The sequence below is a fragment of the Macrotis lagotis genome, chromosome 1 (assembly GCF_037893015.1).
Source record: "Macrotis lagotis isolate mMagLag1 chromosome 1, bilby.v1.9.chrom.fasta, whole genome shotgun sequence".
Taxonomy (NCBI): Eukaryota; Metazoa; Chordata; class Mammalia; order Peramelemorphia; family Peramelidae; genus Macrotis; species Macrotis lagotis.
Window position 1 is genome coordinate 437,881,471 of NC_133658.1, and position 20,407 is coordinate 437,901,877.

Sequence of the window (20,407 nt, forward strand, 5' to 3'; positions counted from 1 at the left end):
GTCCTTTGGCTGGATGAGTGGGAGGATGACTCACAAGTGAATTTGGAAAGGGCCTTCACTCCAATGCTGGCCTTGGGAGAACTATTCAATGCTTAGCCTTCAGTTTAGAGAAAGTGTTCAAAAAATTCAGTCACCATCATCTCTGCTGAATTATTTTTTTGCCAAGTAACACCCCATTAGCTTGTAAATCCACTGGTGTTCATATTAAAGTAATTCTTGCTGTTTAGGTGACTTAGTATTGAAATTTTCATTTATTATTGTTATTATTTCAATTATTATTGCCTGCAGACAATGTTTAAAACAAGAAAATATGTAGATGATTCAAGTTAAGCTGTATCTTGAGGCAAGGGACTAGTCAAGATGACCCTTTAAATGTCAGCTTGAAGATTATATTTAAAAAGCATGACTGTCATTTAAATGAAGGAAACTAATATGCTACTATTTTTAAAACTCTATGGCGAGGTGTCAAAAGTGGTTTGCTTGCTATTGTTGGCTATAATTTCAAAGACTCAGAAATGATGCCTTATGTGTGTATGAGCTCCTCCCAGTCGGTTTCATCAAAACAAAACAAAACAAAACAAAACAAAAGCCCTTAATAAATTCTTGAAGCATTTCCTTGAAGTATGGAATGAGAGATAGGATGTCTGTCTTGCAGATGGACAAAAGACCAAGGGCTAAAGAAGTTTTTAAAAAAGTCTCCCCCTTTGTAACTCCCTTACCAGCAGTCTTTCCTGATAGTGTTTTCCTAACCAATGTATCAAGACATTTAGATTTGTTACACAAATATTCTCAGTTGTATTCTTGTTCCCCTTTGACAACAGAGGGGAGTAGAGTGAAGGTGCAGTGGGTGGCTTAGAGTTAAGGAGTTCAAATACAACCTCAAGTACTTGCTTGTTGGATCATTTGGTCTACAAGTCACTTAACCTTGGTCTGCCTCATTTTCCTCAGCTATAAAATGGAGTAGCACTTACTGCCCAGAATTGTTGTGAAGAACAAATGAAATAATGTTTGTAAAGGACTATTTGTGAGTGACTGTCACATAACAAGCATTTTATTAATGCTATCTATTACTGTCATTATTAGCATTTGGAAATAAAAGTTAAATTGTGGAATGGTTAGGAATAGGCATAGGGATGGAAGAATGAGTCCTTTTTTCTTCTCCCTTGCCTGATTTGTCCTAACAAGTTTCAGGCATCACAGACTAAATGATTCTAAATGCCCTCGAAATCAAAACCATAGGATTAAAAAGAGAAGAGTACATATTGACTAGTTCATCAGTCTCATAGGTGAGGAAAATGAAGGGAAGTGACTTTCCTAAGGTTTCCACAGTTAAGTAGTAGAACGAATATCTGAATCCAGGTTTTCCCACTACAAATGATAGCATCAAGTTTAATTTTTTCTTTGTGTGAAACCATAAGGGAAATAAATAAATAAAACCCACTAAAAGATTTTTTTAAGTCATGGAAAATTCTTGGGATGTGTTGAAGTGTGAATAATAAATCATCACAATCTTAGTGATTTTCTTTTATGTGATATATATATATATATATACATATATATATATAGTACAACATTCAATCCATATTTGATGAATGAATAAATGAAAGTCATATGCCCAGAGCCTCCACTGAATTCATTTTGATTCAGTTTCTTGTAATTCAGATAAAAATCTTGGTCTATAAGCCTATGTAAACTTGCTCTTCTTATGAGCTGTCTCTGTTGAGTCCCTTTCTTGGACTCCCTCAATCTTCCCCAGGCAAGTATTGGAGTGTCAGGAGACAAGGAAGACAAGTTTCTCCCTATACACCAAGGTTTCTGTTTATTGAACCAAATACCAGTGCTTAAATACCTCTCCAGTCTCTAATCCACACCCACTCCTGTGGCACTTTGTAAGATAAGGCTCTGATGCTCAAGGACACCAGGTGAATATAATTTACAGTACTCACATACACAAGCAATCCCTACCATGTCTACAAAGTATATCCAGTGCCCTTGTCAGTTGACTAACAGAATAAAGCAGAAAGGCACGCAAAAAAAAATTCAAACAACTTCCCAATAATAACACTGTACATCAATTTATTGCCCCTAACAATGATATTAAATATAACCAATGATGCTTTCTAAATATCTGTCTACAAGGAAAGTTGCAGTATTGGGGTTTTCAATTCTCACATAATCCTACAGTAAAAAGTGATCTTCATATGGTCCAATCTGTGTCAAAATTGGGTTTGGGGGGGTTGTTTGTTTTTGCAAGGCAATGGGGTTAAGTGGGTTGCCCAACATCACACAAATAGATAAGTATTAAGTGTCTGAGGTCACATTCGAACTCAGGTCCTCCTGACTTCAGGGACAGTGCTCTATCCATTGCAACACCGAGCTCCCCTGTGTCACAACAGGAATAATTTCTGTAACATTCCAGATGAGTTGCCATGCAATATGTTTGAACAGCTCTTTCATGTAAAGACTTCATGGCGTAATAGATAGTGCCCCAGATGTGGTCAGGACCTGTTGCAAATCCTGTCTCAAACACTTCCTAGCTGTATGATTTAGTCACTTCTACTCTGGGCCTCAGTTTTCTCATCTGTCAAATGAGAACCTGATAACTTCTATGGTACCTTCTAACTCTAAATCTTTGATTCTTTGAACACTTTCCTTCTTTCCCCATCTTTTTTTAAAATTTTTTTTATTAAAGATATTATTTGAGTTTTACAATTTCCCCCCAGTCTTGCTTCCCTCCCCCCACCTCCACCCCACAGATAGCACTCCGTTAGTCTTTACTTTGTTTCCATCTTGTACCTTGATCCAAATTGGGTCTGATGAGAGAGAAATCATACCCTTAAAGAGAACAGAATTCTCAGAGGTAACCAGATCAGACAATAAGACATATGGATTTTTTTTTTCCGAATTAAAGGGAATAGTCCTTGCACTTTGTTCAAACTCCACAGCTCCTTATCTGGATACAGATGGTACTCTCCTTTGCAGACAGCCAAAAATTGTTCCCAATTGTTGCGCTGATGGAATGAGCAAGTCCTTCAAGGTTGAACATCACTTCCATGTTGCTGTTAGGGTGTACAGTGTTTTTCTGGTTCTGCTCGTCACACTCAGCATCAGTTCTTGCAAATTCCTCCAGGTTTCCCCTGAAATCCCATCCCTCCTGGTTTCTAATAGAACAATAGTGTTCCATGACATACATATACCACAGTTTGCTAATCCATTTCCCAACTGAAGGACATTTACTGGATTTCCAATTCTTTGCCACCACAAACAGGGCTGCTATAAATATCTTTGTACAAGTAATGTTTTTACCATGTTTCCTCATCTCTTCAGGGTATAGACCCAGTAGTGGTATTGCTGGGTCAAATGGTATGCAAATTTTTGTTGCCCTTTGGGCATAGTTCCAAATAGCTCTCCAGAAGGGTTGGGTGAGTTCACAGCTCCACCAACAGTGTAATAGTGTCCCAGATTTCCCACATCCCTTCCAACAATGATCATTATCCTTCCTGGTCATACTGGCCAATCTGAGAGGTGTAAGGTGGTACCTCAGAGAAGCTTTAATTTGCATTTCTCTAATAATTAATGATTTAGAGCATTTTTTCATATGGCTATGGATTGCTTTGATCTCCTCATCTGTAAATTGCCTTTGCATATCCTTTGACCATTTGTCAGTTGGGGAATGGCTTTTTGTTTTAAAAATATGACAGTTCTCTGTATATTTTAGAAATGAGTCCTTTGTCAGAATCATTAGTTGTAAAGATTGGTTCCCAATTTACTACTTTTCTTTTGATCTTGATTACATTGGTTTTTATCTGTGCAAAAACTTTTTAATTAATGTAATCAAAATCATCTAATTGGTTTTTAGTGATCTTCTCCAACTCTTCCTTAGTCATAAACTGTTCCCCTTTCCATAGATCTGACAGGTAGACTAGTCCTTGATCTTCTAATTTGCTTATAGTATTGTTTTTTATCTCTATGTCCTGTAACCTTTTGGATCTTATCTTGGTAAAGGGTGTGAGGTGTTGGTCTAATCTAAGTTTCTTCCATACTAACTTCCAATTATCCCAGCAGTTTTTATCAAAAGGGAGTTTTTATCACAGAGGCTGGAGTCTTTGTGTTTATCAAACAGCAGATTACTATAACCCTCTCCTGTTTTTACACCTAGTCTATTCCACTGGTCCACCACTCTATTTCTTAGCCAATACCAAACAGTTTTGATGACTGATGATTTATAATATAATTTTAGATTGGGTAGTGCTAAGCCACCTTTGTTTGCATTTTTTTCATTAAGCTCCTTGCAATTCTTGACTTTTTTTCTCCATATGAATTTACTTACAATTTTTTCTAACTCATTTAAGTAATTTTTTGGAATTTTGATTGGTAGGGCACTAAACAGATAGTTTAGTTTTGGTAGAATTGTCATTTTTATTATATTAGCTCTCCCTATCCATGAGCAGTTGATATTTGCCCAGTTATTTAAATCTGATTTAATTTGTGTGAGAAGTGTTTTATAATTGTTTTCAAAAAGATTGTGAGTCTGTCTTGGCAAATAGACTCCCAAATATTTTACACTGTTTGAGATTACTTTGAATGGGATTTCTCTTTCTAACTCTTCCTGCTGTTTCTTTTTTTTCTTTTTTTTTTTTGGAGCCAAGACTGGTCAGCAGCCAGGGTTTATTGAACATTTCTGTACAAAGCATACACCCTTGAAGGGTCACATTTGGAAGCAGGATGCACTGGTGTTATTATTTTTTTCCAAACAATCTACCTGCTTTTTGGATTATTAAATCTGTAAACTGCAGAACTCTAGGTAGGTACTGGTTTGAATTGGGAAGGCTGGGGATGCTGAAGGGAAGAGAAGAAAAAATAAGAAATTTCCCCTGAGGCTTCAGTGAGAATTAAAACTCAAAGACTTGGACAGTAAACAGGCTGCAATGTAAACAGACTAGATAAATATGGGGGTGCATATTCTTGAGCCTCAATTCCTTTTGCCTCTCTCCTTAGGCCTTGGGCCAGCTGAGGCCTCCTCTAGACAATCTCTGTGTCCAAAGTCCTATTGTCTGAGTCCCCAGTCCTGACTCAGTAAACCGCTGGGATGAACCTTCTGTCTCTTGGGGAGGGGGCAGCATTATGCAATCTGGTGGTTCCCCAGGCAGGGGTCCAGCAAACTGCCACAGGAATGGAGAATGGGAAACAATGCAAGGTTTAGGCACAGATGGATCAAGGGTAGCAGATGTAACCACCTTTTCCTATACCTTACCGGGACAGAAGTGACAAGATGGTGAAAAATTTAGGTGAAACCTTGATAGTCACATGTAAATGAGCTTGAATGTCAAGCCATCAGAAGTTGCGCCTACTGCCCACTCCTAGAGGCTCTACACAGCCTCACCCTCTTCCTCTTGGGCATAGAGTACGTCGCAGGGCACAGCCCCATACCCACAGAAGAATCGAGCCAGGGTTCGGGCAAGGCCACGATCAAAGGGACTAGCAGGCCGGTGGCGGAGGTAGGTGATTCGGTGTCTCCCATGTGGTCGTATCACCGGCCACCAGGTAGAGATGAGAGGCCAGAAGCAATGTCACCCCAGTTGAGAAGAGGCCCAGCAGCAAGAAGGTGGCAAACAGAGACCGTTGTGCTGGAACCAGCTCTGCCAGGGTTCGTGGAAATGGAGAGCGGACCAAGCCGGGCGCGAGCCCCACAGGAGCCCGGCCAGCTGAACTGCCAAGCAGGCCAAGGAGAGGGGGCGGTTGCGCGGGGCCACACAGTTCCCAGCCCAAGGGCAGTGGGGGTCGGGGCGGCGCCCGCAGCGTGTGCAGGAGCGCCAGTGCTTGGCGCGGAGGGGCTGCTGCAGCAGGCGGCGGCCGCAGCGCCGGGGCCGCAGCGCCTGCGCGGGCCCCATCGCCGCCCGCTGCTCCGGGGAGTCTTTCTGGGGCCGGGCGGGGCCTCCGCGTCGGGCCCCACGGAGGCGGGGTCCATGAGGGACACGGCCAGGTAGAGCAGCGGCGAGCAGGGCACCAGGAGGACGACGAGCAGCGGCCGCAGCAGCTCCCCGCGGGCCTCCGCACGCCTCAGGTCGGGCTCGTGCAGGAGGAGCACCAGCGTGACGCCCCGGTCAGCAGCGTGCGGCCTGTCCGCACCAGCGCGCCGTGGCCTCGGCCGCCCGGCGCCGCCCGGCCCCGCCGCAGGCCCGGAGGAGGCGGCGGCGGCGGTTCCTGCTGTTTCTTGCTAGACGTATATAGAAAAGGTGAGGATTGATGGGGGTTTATTTTATGACCGGCAAATTTTATAAAAGTGCTAATTGTTTCCCGTAGTTTTTTAGTTGATTTCTTGGGATTCTCTAGATCAACCATCATGTCATCTGCGAAGAGTGAGAGTTTTGTCTCTTCCTTCCCAATTCTAATTCCTTCAGTTTCCTTTTCTTCTCTAATTGCTGATGCTAACATTTCTAATAGAATATTGCATAGTAGTGGTGATAATGGGCACCCTTGTTTCACCCCTGATATTATTGGGAATGCCACTAGCCTCTCCCCATTGAATATAATGCTTGTTGACGGTTTCAGATAGATACTGCTAATTATTTTAAGGAACAGTCCAGTTATTCCTACACTCTCTAGTGTTTTTAATAAGAATGGATGCTGTATTTTGTCAAAAGCTTTTTCAGCATCTATTGATATGATCATATGCTTTCTGATAGGTTTGTTGTTGATATAATTGAGTATACTAACAGTTTTCCTAATATTGAACCAACCCTGCATTCCTGGACTAAATCCTACTTGATCATAATGTATTATCCTAGTGATAACTTGTTATAATCATTTTGTGAAGATTTTATCCTTGTATCACCTCTGAACTTATTGGGAATTCCTCTAGCCTCTCCCCATTGAATATAATCCTTGTTGATGGTTTCAGATAGATACTGCTAATTATTTTAAGGAACAGTCCATTTATTCCTACACTCTCGAGTGTTTTTAATAGGAATGATGCTGTATTTTGTCAAAAGTCTTTTCAGCATCTATTGATATGATCATATAATTTCTGATAGGTTTGTTATTGATATAATTGAGTATACTAACAGTTTTCCTACTATTGAACCATCCCTGCCTTCCTGGAATAAATTCTTCTTGATCATAATGTATTATTCTAGTGATGACTTGTTGTAGTCGTTTTGTTAAGATTTTATTTAGGATATTTGCATCTATATTCATCAGGGAAATAGGTCTGTAATTTTCTTTCTCTGTTTGAACATTCCTGCTTTATGTAACAGTGCCATATTGGTTTCATAGAAAGAGTTAGGCAGGGTTCCATCTTTCCCTATTTTCCAAAGACTTTATATAGGATTGGAACAAATTGATCCTTAAATATTTGGTAGAATTCACTTGTGAAACCATCAGGCCCTGGAGATTTTTTTTTTATGGGGTTCAATAATGGCTTGTTGAATTTCTTTTTCTGAGATTGGGTGGTTTAGGTAGTTAATCTCTTCTTCATTTAACCTGGGCAACTTATATTTTTGTAAATATTCATCCATTTCACTTAGATTATCAAATTTATTGGCATAAAGTTGGCAAAATAATTTCAAATTATTACTTTAATTTCCTCCTCATTGGTGGTGAGTTCACCATTTTCATTTATAATACTAGCAATTTGGTTTTCTTCTTTCTTTTTTTTCTTCTTTCTTTTTTTAATCAAATTGAGCAGAGGTTTATCAATTTTATTGTTTTTTTCATAATACCAAATTTTGATTTTATTTATTAATTCAATAATTTTTTTGCTTTTGATTTTATTAATTTCTCCTTTAATTTTTAAAATTTCTAATTTGGTATTTGATTGGATATTTTTGATTCTCTAATTTATTTAGTTGCATGTTTAGTTCATTGATTTCCTCTTTCTCCAATTTCTTCATAGAAGCATTTAGAGCTATAATATATCCCCTGAGAGTTGCTTTGAATGAATCCCATAGGTATTGGTATATTGTTTCATTATTATCATTATCTAGGATAAAATGGTTAATTCTTTCTATAATTTGTTTTTTTGTTTTGGTCCACTCATTTTTTAAACTGAGGTTATTCCATTCCCAATTTGCTCTGGGTCTATATCTCCTTGGCCCAGTATTGCCTATGACTTTTATTGCATTGTGATCTGAGAAAGATGTATTCACTATTTCTGCCTTTCTGAGGTTGATCATTAGGTTTTTATGTCCTAGTACATGGTCAATTTTTGTATAAGTTCCATGTACTGCAGAGAAAAAGGTATATTCCTTTCTGTCCCCATTCAGTTTCCACCATAAGTCTACCATATCTAATTTTTCTAACAATCTATTTACCTCCCTAATTTCTTTCTTGTTTGTTTTATGATTTGATTTATCTAGATCTGATAGTGGGAGGTTTAGGTCTCCTAGTAGTAGAGTTTTGCTGTCTATGTCTTCCTGTAATTCTTTCAGCTTCTCCTCTAAGAATTTGGATGCTGTCCCACTGGGTGCACATATATTCAATATTGAAATGACTTTATTGTATATGCTACCTTTTAGGAGGATAAAGTTTCTTTCCTTATGTCTTTTAATGCTATCTATTTTTGCTGCTGCTTTGTCTGAGGTAAGAACTGTTACCCCTGCTTTTTTTTTTACTTCAGCTGAAGCAAAATATATTTTGCTCCAACCTTTTACCTTTACTCTATATGTAGTTCTCTGCTTCAAATGAGTTTCTTGTAAGCAGCATATTGTAGGATTCTGGTTTTTAATCCACTCTGCTATTTGCTTACGTTTTCACAGAGAGTTCATCCCATTCACATTCAAGATTATGATTACTAATTCTTTATTGCCCTCCATGCTATCTTCTCTATGTTTGTATTTTCCCCCTTCCCCCCTTTTATCCATATTCCCCAGTATTTTGTTTTTGAATACCACCCCCTTCAGTGTGTTTGCCCTCCTATATCACACCCTCCCCTTTCTTTCCCCTTTCCCTTTTTCCCTTTTCCCTTCCGTCCCTTTTGTTACTTTTCCTTATTTTTCCCACTCCCCTTCCCTTTCTCCATCGCCCCTCTCCTTTTCCCCTTTTAATACTTGAAAGGTTAGATGTTTTATAAGTTAACTGAGTATGTATAGGTTGACTTTAAACCAAGTCTGACGAGAAGAAGATTCAGGTGTTTCTCCTCTGCTCCCTTCTTTCCCTCTATTACCATAGGTTTTTTGTACCTCTTGGTGTAACGAGATTTGTCCCATTCCATCCCCTCCCTCCTCCCGTCTCTTTCCTGTCCCCCTTTTTACGCAGGTAGTGTATTTTTTTTGGATCATTCTATCTAGGTCATAGAAAATTCTGAGTGTATGTCCGTTCTAGTTCAGTATATTCTATTGAATAGAGTCAAAATTCCTGAGAGTAATTAGAGTCTTTCTCCCAAATGGGGTTAAAGCCAGTTACATCCCATTAGATAGCAGTCTCATGGATAGGTCATGGATGTCCATCATTTCTGCCTAGGGATATTCTCTCTGTTAGAGTTACATTTCTCAGATTTTATGAGAGTCCCCCCCCCCCCCCGCCGGAATATGGCCTGTTTCAACTTACTGGATTGCATTTTTTTTCCTTTTACCACCCCCCCCCCTTTTTTTAACCTTTTCATGTGTCCCTTGAACCTCCTGTTTGAAGTCCAAATTTGTTTAGCTCTCGTCTTTTCATCAGAAATGGAATTCTTCCATTTCATTAAATGTCCATCCTTTTTGCAGGAAGAGAAGGCTCAGCTTTGCAGGAAAGTAGATTCTTGGCTGCATTCCAAGCTCCCGTGCTCTTTGAAATATCTCGTTCCAGGCCCTTCGATCCCTTAAAAGTTGACTCAGCCAGATCCTGTGTGATCCTTACTGTGGCTCCTTGATATTTAAATTGTTTCTTTCTGGCTGCTTGCAGGATTTTCTGTTTTATTTGATAGTTCTGGAGTTTGGCCACCACATTCCTTGGTGTTTTCATTTTAGGATCTTTTTCTGGTGGGGATCGATGTACTCTTTCAATAACTACTTTGCCCTCTGATTGCATGATGTCAAGGCAGTTTTCCATCACTAGATCCTATAATATTACGTCCAGGCTTTTTTTCTCTTCAATGTTTTCAGGAAGTCCTATAATTTTCAGTTTGCCCCTCCTCGATCTATTGTGGAGGTCAGTGGTTTTGTTGATGAGGTATTTTACATTTGCTTGTATTTTTTCTATTTTTTGATTTTGTTTAACTGACTCTTGCTGTCTCATGGAGTCATTAGCTTCTGTATACTCCATTTATTTGGGGTGGGGGGGAAGGAGTTTTCTTCATTAACATTTTGCAACTCCTTTTCCAATTGGTCAAATCTACTTTGGAAAGAGCTTTCCATTTGACCAATTGAGGTTTTGAGAGAATTAATTTCTTTTTGCATTTGCTCATTTGAGGATCTGAGAAATTTATTCTCCTTTTGTGTTTGTCCAATTGTACTTTCTAAGGTTTTGTTTTCTTTTTCAAGGTATTAATGGTCTCTCCCAAATATTTAAGCTCCTTCCTTATTTCTTCAAGGAAGTCTTTCTGTGCTGGAGACCAGATTGTATTCTCCTCAGAGGTTCCAGGTCTCTCTGATTTGGGGTCTTTCCCTTCCAGGAATTTTTCTATGGATCAACCTTTCAGCTGATCCTTCTTCATTATGCTAAGACCTTGATTTTTGGGGGGGGGGACTGGTCCACCTGGACTTGGGATTGCTAAAGGCTTTACTGAGTACAGTTTCTCTGGCTGGCCAGTAGGAGGTGCTTTCTCAGGATTGTCTGTGACCTTGGTTGAGAGGCCTTCTCCCTTTGCTTGAGGGAAGGACTTGGATCTATTGTATTCTTTTGCCTTCAATCAATGGTGGGCTTTACCCTGGCCTGAGGTCATTCCTCAGCTGGGCTGGTTCTTTTGCTCACACACCTGAGCCTAAGGCAGAAAGTAGTTTGCAATTGTTTGTTTTGGAGGGGGCCTCAGTGCAATGGAGGTGTGGACTCAGAGTTTCTCAGACCCGAGGATCCCAGGGATGGTGTCCACAGCTCTCCTGCACCAGACCTCTCCCCGCAGCCCCTTCCCCAAGCTCCAGGGGGACAGCACCAACACCAGCGCCTCTGCTTCCCCATGGACCCAAGCCCCCATCGCACAACCCTACCACTGAACCAGCGGGTCTGGCTCTCAGGCCCTCAGACTCCCAGTTCCAAATCAGCTGTTAATCTGGCTGATCCCGGACTGATGTTCCTTCGGAGCCCAGAGTGACCTGCCGGTACTCAGCCATGGCTGCTGTGGGAGACAAATCCTGAGGTAGATTTTCCTCTCCTGGCTTTTCTTTCTGGGTGTCCTGGGTAGGGTTTCTTTTAAGAGGTTTGTTTCATGTGATAGATGGGGAAGAGATCAGGAGAACTTTAGAACTTTTTTCACTTTTTATTTTATTGTTTCTTGATGCCTTTTTCATTTGACCAATTCTATTTTTTAAAGAGTTTTTCTCTTCAGTGGATTTTTGTGCTTCTTTTACCATTTGACTTATAATTTTTAAGGTGTTATTTTCTTTAATATTTGTTGTACCTCATTTATCAAGCTGTTGACTCTTTTTCAGGTTTTTCTTTTATGACTGTCATTTCTTCCCCAAATTTTCCTTTACCTCTCTTATTTGAATTTTTAAATCCTTTTTTGAACTTTTCTAGGAATCCCTTTTTAGACTGAGACCAATTCACATTTTTCTTTTAAGCTTTTAATGTAACAGTTTAACTTTGTTTTGTTCTTCTGAGTTTGTATTCTGATCTACCCTATCATGATAGCCTGTTTACATGATCTTGTTCTTTTTTTTTGTTATTGTTTGCTAATATTTTCAGTCTATTTCTTGTATCTAACTTGGTGTTAACATTGGATCTACTTATGGGGTCAAGAGGCCACTGTCCCAAGGTTCAGGTTTTTGTTTTTTTAGGGGTTTTTTTTGCAAGGCAAATAGGGTCAAGTGGCTTGCCCAAGGCCACACAGCTAGGTAATTATCATGCCTCTGAGGCTGGATTTGAACTCAGGTACTCCTGAGTCTAGGCCCGGTGCTCTATCCACTGTGCAACCCAGGTGCCCCAGGATTCAGGGTTTTGTGCAGCTGTTTTCAAAACTAATTTCAGGGTCTACAAGTTTTCAGTTCTTCTAAGATGGTATGGTCTAAGGAGACCTCTGTTTACTACTCTCTTGACGTGTGCTCTTGTCCCACAACCACAAGCACTCTTTCTGACCCAGAACTGTGATCAGGGTCCCTCTACCTCTGCCACTGCAAGCTCTCATGTGTTAATTCTCCTTTTCTGGGAGTTAGTCCTCTTTCCCTGGTACTGTGATCCAAAACTACAACTGGATCTGCATATGGCGAATACCTCAGGGTCCTACACCCAGAGCCCTTTAATCTCCTTCTGACCAGTTGTTCAACCCCTTTCATTTCTCTGGGCTGAGAGCTCCAGAAATCTCTACTGCCAATTCACTTGCCTCCTAGGCTAACTGCTGGCTTGCTGTTCTGTACTGTGCTCCATTCTTGTCCTGGTTGTCAAAACTTTTCTTGATAACCTTGTCTTGGACTGGAACTTTGTTTTATATTTTGCTGCTCCAGAATTTCTTTTAAGGTGTTATTTTTAAGTTGTCTGGAGAGGAAAGGTGACATAAGTCCATATCTTTTCTCTGTCATCTTAGCTTCTACCTTTTGAATGTTCTCTGAGTTCCAACTATGTAGTTTTAGTCAATCAAAAATGTTCATAATCAACACAAAGTTAGCAGACTGAAATCAGTTATAGAATGGTGATCAGTTCCCATTACATTTGCCATGTCCTTTTGGCTCTATGATGGCTCAAAGTTGGGGTAGGGGGGTAAGCAGTTCCCTGTTACAAGTTCATAAGTAATTTTTTCATTTGTTTTAGAGAAGCAATTTAATCATCAACTGAACTGGGCCCAAGAAAAGGACTTTCTCAGCTATACAGTTTCATTCTACAGAATTCTAAGTTTTAGCTCAATGAAAATAGCTTATATATTCTTTGAATCTGTGAATGTTTTCTTCTAATCAATTCACTATAGTAATTACCAACTAAGTGCAAGGCATTGTGTAAAATAAGATTATCCTTGCTCTCATGCAACTCAGTCTTCCTAAAGCTTTATAATATTTACCCTGTATAGCTGTGCTGATGTATTAAGGAGAGTTTAGCTATCCCTATTTACCTCTTCAGTCTGGCTCACTCTCTAGATAGGTTTCCAAGTATGACACTTTTCCTTTACTCTGGGAAGTTATCTCAAAGGACCTATATACCACCCCACCCAAACACACACACTTCTTTCTCAATCCAAGACCCTATCCAGATATTTTCCCTTCTTTGTTGGAAATGCTCTCCCCCCCTTAAATTACCTTGATATTTCCAATAATTACACCCAAATAGTAAAGCTCTATGCTCCATATGGTTTATAAAAACAAAGTAAATGTTTAAAATAAATACAGTTAAACAAACTTTCCCAAGTTCATAAAGGCTTATGGGTTCCAGGAGAAAACTCAAGGGGAGAGAGGAATGATAGAATTATGACTTAGGTATCTCTGGTCTAGGAGGACTTTCAGTTATACAGCATCTGGTCTTAAACTTCTTATACCCTGATGGCCCCAGACTCTCACTTCCAGGATTTTGATCTTGTTCATTCTGGCTTCTATTCTCTCAGCTCTTTATGGCTTGTCAAAACTTTTTCATGCGTACCTTCCACATATCTAGGCAGTGACCTTGTTCTTCTTTGAATTTCTCTTCCTGGGCTCATGGCACTGATTTTTACTTCCCAGAGGCATGGTCTATAAATTCCCATTGTATAGCATTGCCTACCTTTGAATTTGCTCAAAAGATTTAAATTAACTTGAAAAATGGATAACCTGCAATACCAAATTTTTACAGTTAAACATCTCATTATCAGACTCCTTTTCTATAAATAGATCCTTTACTTGTGGCACTCACAGACCAGACTGCAGGCCAGGAAAATAGTGACCACCTTTCTTCTTGCCCCAAATCACAAGGTGATTTCAATAGGGGGAGGGGACAATAAGAAAGACTTTCCAGAGGAGATGGTGAGGATAGAGTCTCTTCCATGCATGGGAGGTTAACCTATGCCAAGGTATGGACCTCGAGATGAAATCCTGAGTTTAGGGAAGTAGCAGGCCATTTTGGTTGAAACACACTAAATAAAAAGAGCAGCAAAACATGAATCTGACAAGGAAAGTTGGAGATATTTTATGGAGGGCTTTAAATGATTTACAATTTAATGATTTCCTTCATCAATCTCCCTTTGAATATATGTGCACACACAGACAAACACACACACACATCGAAATAATTAGGTTCCCACTCAAAAAATGTGTGTAGTCTGGAATGTGTTGGGTGACTGTAATTTTCATGGCAAGATTCCAGCCGTATACTGAAAGAACAAATTGAGAGAGGGGTAGATTTTAAGAGTTGCCTCTCAACATCTTAGGTCCTTTTCCTTTTATATAAATATTATACAAATTAAAATTAATATTTTGGTCCATGTGAAAAGCACTAATTATGGTTTTATTTGAAAAAGGTTTTGAATTAAAATTTTATTTTGAATTGAAATTTTAATTTTTTGTTATTTTCATCAAATTTCTATTGCTTAAAGCAGCACAATGGTTGACATATTTTATTTTGTTTTTCAGTCATGTCTGACCCTTTGAGATGTCATTTGGGCTTTCCTGGCAGACACTAGAGTGATTTGCCATTTCCCTCTCTAGCTCATCTTACAGATGAGGAACTCAGGAAAACAGAATTAAGTGACTTGCCCAGGACCACGAAATTAGTAAGTGTTTGAGGTTATATTTGAATTCATGAAGATGAGTCTTCTTTGTTTCAAGCACTATACTTTATCCATTGTACCAACTAGATGCCACTTGGAACATAGTGGATATATCAATAAATGCTTATTGTTTGATTATAGCTTGATCAAGTGAGATAATATAAAGAACTTTGACAGCTCTCAAGTTTTAGAAATGATAGCTCAGCTATTATTATTAATTCAATAGCAACTGTTTATTGAGCATCTACAAGGTTGAAGGCATTAAATTTGTTTTGAACTTCAAAACCACTAAGATATGGTTATTTTTTTGTAATAAGCTTTCTGTCTTTCTGGTTGGGAAATTACACAGGTAAATCTATCCATTCAATCAGCAAGTATTCTCTATTCACTGTAATAAGTCCTATATTTACAAATACAATGGATGAAATAACACCTACCCTCAGGAAGCTTATATTCTGTCAGGGAGACAAGTATATACAGAAAAATATAAAGAGAAAAACACAAAATATTTAAATACAAAATATTTTGGATTAGGGGACACTAGTTATTAAGTGAATTAGGCATGTCTTCATGTAGACTGGAATGCCTATATGTGGATTCTATGAGGTAGAGATAAAAAAGAGTATATATTTGATATGTAGAATGATAGCTTGAAGGGATGGTAGAGTCTGGTGATGGGAGAGACTTGGGAAAGTTTGAACATTAGGGAAGGAAATAATAGGGAAGCCTGAAGGTGAGAGAGAGAACAAGACTGAACAAGAGAGAATGAAAGAAAGAGTGAGAGAGAAAAAAAATAAGAGAGAGAATAATATTGAGGTTGCAATCTACTGGAGAAAGGTAGAAATAGGAACAAGGGAATGACCTTGCCAAGGAGGAAGGCTATTTGATAGTCAGTCAGCAACATAGATTATAAAATGTATATTTAGTGCCAGGCACTGGACTAGCATTTGTACTCCAAAGAAAGGCAAAACAACCCTACGCTTTAGAGTTCACAATATAAAAGGGAAGACAATATGCAAACGACTTTGTACAAACAAGTTTTATACAGGTCAAATTAATAAGTCAATAGAGGGAAGACATTAGAATTAAGGGGGTCAAGGCAGAGCCAAGATGGTGGTATAAATGCACTGACTTAACTGACTTCCCCCAAATCCCCCCCCCAAAATAGGATGGCAAAAAAAATTTTGGAGTGGCAAAACCAACCAAATGACTGGGTGAAACAATATTCTAGCCCAGGACCAAGAAGATAAGACAGACAGGTTTGACTGTAGTCAAACTACACCCTGGTGTGTGTCATGCCCAGACAGCCAATTGAAAGGCCTGGACATAACTGAATGGGAAATTTTCCCTCAGTAGTGCATGTACCTATACAAAAATTGACCATGTATTGGAGTATAAAAAGCTTACAACCAAAGGTAGAAAAGCAAAAATATTAAATCCAAACTTTCCAGGAAAGAATGTTATAGAAATAACATTTAATAAAGGGTCTTAGAAACATAGATTGAAAATTATTTTTAAAACAATTTAATTCTAAAGAATGAATGGATCAAAGACTAAGTCAGAGAAACAACAAATTCACTAAACTTATAACAAAATGCCAAAATTTACAGATGTATCCAGTGCAACATATGGGGGGGGGAATTTATATCTCTAAACCCTTTTCATCAATAAAATGGAGAAAGAGCATGGAGTTTTAAAAAAAAAACTAGAAAAAGCACAGCTTTAATATAGTCCATTAAATACCAAATTGGAAATCCTGAAAAAAATCAAGAGAGTTTAATAAAATAGAGTATAAGAAAACCATTGAAATAATAAACACAACTAGAAGCTTCTTTTATGAAAAAAACAATAAAATAGATAAATTATTGGTTAATTTTATTCTTTAAAAAAAGAAATAGAAGCAAATTACAAGTATCAAAAATGAAAAAAGGTGAATATACAACCAATGAAGACTAAATTCAATCAATTATTCAGAGCTATTTTGCCCCAAAAAAGTGCCAATAAATCTAACAATCTAAGTGAAATGGATAAATTGCCCAGGTTAATTTAAGAGTAAGTAGAATACTTAAATAATCCTATTTTAGAAAAAGGAATGTAAAAAACCCTCAGGAAATACCCATTACCATCACGAGTATTTCATATGAACTGGACGTAACTAGTTATTAGAAAGGAAAAATTAGAAAGCAAATTAGAGAGGAAAAAGAAATTGAAGGAATTAAAATAGACAATGAGGAAACAAAACTATCTCTCTCTCTCTCTCTCTCTCTCTCTCTCTCTCTCGCTCTCGCTCTCGCTCTCACTCTCGCTCTCGCTTTCTCTGCAGAAGATATGAGGGCACATTTGGAAAATCCCAGAGAATCAACTAAAAAATTAGTTAAAGTAATTAACAATTTCAGCAAGTCCCATGATATAAAATAAACCCAAATAAATCATCAGCATTAAAATTCTATATATTACCAACAAAGTGCAAAAGCAAGAAGTAGAGAAATTCCATTTAAAATAACTTCAGACAATCTCCCTCCCAAGACAAATCCAGGAACCATATGAACACAATTACAAAACACTTTGCACAAATAAATTCAGATCTAAACATTAGAAATATATCAATTGTTCAGGGGTTTTCCACTTTTTTTTCCATTTCCATTTGTTTGTCCTTCATTTTTTTTTTAGTTTTTGCAAGGTAATGAGGTTAAGTGGCTTGCCCAAGGCCACACAACTAAAGTGTCTGAGGCTAAATTTGAACTCAGTTAATCCTGACTCCAGGGCTGGTGCTCTATCCACTGCACCACCTAGCTGCCCCTTGTCCTTCATTTTCGAAGAAGACCAGGACATCAGGGAGGTGATAGCATAACAAATACATGAACTGGGTTTGAGTGAGGTGAGTGTGTGTGGAGTCACCACTTTGTCCTCCAAAGTCATCTGGGTCCAATGGCCAGATATGAATCAGGATGAGTGGAGATGAACCTAGATGAGAGGCGGTCAGGGTTAAGTGACTTGCCCAAGGTCACACAACTAGTAAGGGTCAAGTGTGTGAGGCTAGATTTGGACTCTTGTCCTCCTGACTCCAAGGCGAGTGCTCCAGCCACTCTGCCACCTAGCTCCCCATATTCAGAGATAGGCCAAGACAGTTAATTAAAATGACAAGGAAGAATATCAAGGAGAATAAGGTAATTGACAAATCAAAGCTGCACAGAAGAGAGCAGTTTTAATCAAATGGTGAGGTTATAAACCTGACTAATAACAGCTATTGACAGAGATTGACATTAAGTAAGAGTGGGGATGATAAAGATAAAGATAAAGTTTGCTGGGGAATACAGAATGGAATGGGATCACCTGCGGTGGTATGGATTTGCCTTGCCAAGGAACTGGCAATAATTGTGCTAGGCAGAAGTGATGGAGAAGAATGGCAGAAGCATCTTGGCCATGTGAGAAAAGGAGGAGAGGAGGAAAGGAAGTCGATGGGGCAGGGGAACCATGGGAGGTTTGAGAAAGAATGAAAATGTATAGCTAAGTGGAATAATGAGTTAATTGAAAAGGTATTAAAAGATTGCTTCTCAGAGTTAAGGCTGTGTAGCATAAATCTAGTCAGCATGGTTCCATCATTTTTCTATTTCATCCAGTAGCATGTGTGTAGGAACGAAGGCAGCAGATGGCAGGAGTGTTCCAAGGAGAACATGTGGCAGGGAAAACCGAGACAGATTACGGGGCTGAGGGTCTCAAGAAGATAGTATAGAGTTAAACTAGTTCAACAGGGTGGCAAGATGTGGAAAGGAGTAGAGAGTATCTAGTGCAAAAGTAATAATTTAGGAGAAAATTGAGGGGTCAAAGGATTAGAGGTCATTGTGAAGACAAAAAACAGGGTTGGAGGACAGATAAGATAATTTCAGACTTTAAGAGCTGAGAAGTAGTTCATCTGTGGGTTATGACAAAATCACAGGATTGTTCAATTTTGTCTGAGGTTGAGTGAAAATGAGTAATTTAAGGAACCATGAAGTTAGGGGTTTCAAAGGAGTATGAATATATATGTGTTCATATGAACTAGAACAAAAACAGGATTGGAGAGAAGAAAAAGACTGTATGCCAGGCATTGAAGTAAGGTGAGGAAAGAAAGGAGGTGTTTCAGAAGTTGGAACAATATCCATTATCAGTCTTCTAGGCTGGTTATGACTCAGGCCTATTCCCTGAAAGTTCAGGTTTGACGTTGAAATGAAATAAGACAGAGTAAACAAAGAGAGATTTACCTGGTCATTTGTATACCTGGAAGATATGCAACAACCTCCAGTTGATTCAGCTGAGTGAAACTCACTCCTGAGTTGCACATTTTGATCCAAGTTCCACACATCAGAAATGGTGTCCTTGTTGCTCCTGATTGCTTTGTACTTAGGTGACCAGGAGGTGATATCAACAGCCTGAGCCTTTACTCCCCTGAAGGAGCCAAGTCTCAGGGATGATTCCATACCTTTTCAGGAAAAACTAGTCTCATTTGCACAAGGAAAGAAGTTAGTATTTTGATCCTAACACACAGAAATTGAGAAAAAGAAAGGGAGTGGGGGGTACAGATAGCAAGGAATTTGTGAGATGAAGAAATGGAAAGAAGAAAGAATTCATATTTAATGGTCTCATTTGTTTTTAGGGAAGCAAGATGCAACGTCCTCATCTGTGAGGAGGGAGTGGAAAGTGTTTGAGGCTTGAGGAGGGAAGAAGAGATTTAGAAAAAGTTTGTGGAGAGTGAGATAGAATATTATAATTTTTTTTTTGTTTCAGTAGGAGCCTTGATATATACTTCATAGTAGTCATTTTATCCATTCATATAATACAAATGAGCCAGTCATTTTCCAAATTCTTAGCATAGTTTGTTTCTAATTTTTCACCATTGCAAATAATGCTGCCATGCATATCTTTATACAAATAAGGTTTTTATTGTTGTTAGTAATCTCTTAGGGTATAAACCTAATAGTAATTCTTTGGTCAAAGGGTATGAAGAAGTTTTGTTAAATTTCTTGCAAAATTCTAACTTATTTTCCTAAATGGCTGAAGCAATTCACAAATGCACCAACACTGAATTTAGTTCCACTTTTCCAGGTAGGTGACAAAGGAGATAGAGTATTAAGCCTAAAGTCAAGAGGACATGAGTCATCTAATCTCAGATATTTACTAGACATGCAGTTCACTTTTACATTTGTTTGCCTTAATCAATAGGAGTAGAAAATGGCAAAGTACTCCAGTATCTTTGCCAAGAAATCCCTATGGACAGTATTGATGTGCTATAGTCCACAAAGTTATGAAGTTTTATACTTTCTTCTTGCTCTATCTTTGAAGTAAATATCCCTTGGTAAAAATTATCCATTCTTAAATGGTTAATAAAACTGGGCTCAGTCATGGGTTCCAACAACAGGTGAAGGGGCAAGATATGGGAGCCATAGTTGGAAGTAGTAGAGAAGAAACACATCAGGGTTACCCCTGGAAATCTAAAGGGCAGGTACAGACAGCTACCTTGACTCTAGGTGAGAAAGTCAGAACCAATACACTATATTTCCTTTGAAGATGTGCTACATTTCATTTCATTTCATTTCCAAATCAGGCTTGGGTCACAAACTCATGCAACAATGC

The 20,407-nt window shown here is 38.7% G+C and overlaps 2 pseudogenes; one reads left to right on the top strand and one right to left on the bottom strand.

Annotated features, from left to right (window-relative positions):
• LOC141504390 (folliculin-interacting protein 1-like) overlaps positions 1 to 20,407 on the top strand; it is a 281,771-nt pseudogene that overhangs the window by 27,622 nt on the left and 233,742 nt on the right.
• On the bottom strand, positions 4,233 to 11,246 carry LOC141504395 (palmitoyltransferase ZDHHC12 pseudogene; annotated as a pseudogene).